The following is a 1,207-nucleotide window of genomic DNA, read 5'->3' as shown; positions in this document are numbered from 1 at the left end:
AAAAAAAAAAAAAAAACCAAAGAGAGAAAGGGATGGCTGGCCTAATAGCCTTCTGGACCCTCTGATAGTCCTCCCCAGGGTGAGTGTGAGTTTGAAACCAGATATGCCTATGGCTTGGAGTCCAGATCTGCAAGCTTCCTGCTGGATGTTGAAGGGTACTGTCTCCTCCCTAGGCCTTAGTGTAGGCATCTTCCCTTCTGTGGACTACCCCCTCTGGTCCCAAGCCCTGCCTGGCCCCTCTTCCCATAAAATTATGACAACAGAGAGTGGAGGCTTGTGGGCAAGTTCCTGAGGAGGCTCAAACTCAGCTGTAGCCCTTGAAGCCACAGTCATTTCCCCTCCCCCACCTCCCCAGCTAGGAGGCTGAGAAGTTTCATCATAGCTGAGCTGTTGTCCTTATAAGGGAAAGTCCTCCGGAGCCTCTCCTTTGGGCTGTAGCCAGCTGGTGGAGAACCTGGCCAGGCCTTGGGGTATCCTCCCAGTGCCAGGAAAGGTGGGGGTGACCCAAGGACTCTGGGGTGAGCCTCCATCTGAAATCACAGACCCTCCAGACAAATAGCAGAAAGCAGCCAGTGGCCCCAGGCCAAAACCCCAGGAGGGTCAAATCTCAGGTCCTGACACTAACTTTGGTCCCCTATGTAAGTTGCTTAAGCCTCAGTTTCTAAACCTGTAAAATGGAGTGAAATTACATCTTCCTTGTGAGGCCACTGTGGTGACTGTGAGAGGATAACAGGCCTGGCAAACAGGTGCTCTGTGAGGCCAGGCTGCTGGAGTTTATTAAGCATTTTATTTTTTATTTATTTGTTTATTTATTTTTTTGAGACTGAGTCTCACTCTGTTGCCCAGGCTGGAGTCCCGAGGCGCGATCTCAGCTCTCTGGAACCTCTGCTTCCCAAGTTCAAGCAATTCTCTTGCCTCAGTCTCCCAAGTAGCTGGGACTACAAGCGCCCACCACCACGCCCACCATATATATATATATTTTCTTTTCTTCTTCTTTTTTTTTTTTGAGACGGAGTCTCGCTCTGCTGCCCAGGCTGGAGTGCAGTGGCCGGATCTCAGCTTACTGCAAGCTCCGCCTCCCGGGTTTAATGCCATTCTCCTGCCTCAGCCTCCCAAGTAGCTGGGACTGCAGGCGCCCACCACCTCGCCCGGCTAGGTTTTTTTTTTTTTTTGTATTTTTTAGTAGAGACGGAGTTTCACCGGGTTA

Source organism: Rhinopithecus bieti, unplaced genomic scaffold (genome assembly GCF_001698545.2).
Source record: "Rhinopithecus bieti isolate Rb0 unplaced genomic scaffold, ASM169854v2 scaffold_13262, whole genome shotgun sequence".
NCBI lineage: Eukaryota > Metazoa > Chordata > Mammalia > Primates > Cercopithecidae > Rhinopithecus > Rhinopithecus bieti.
Note: the sequence above shows the minus strand (reverse complement) of the source record.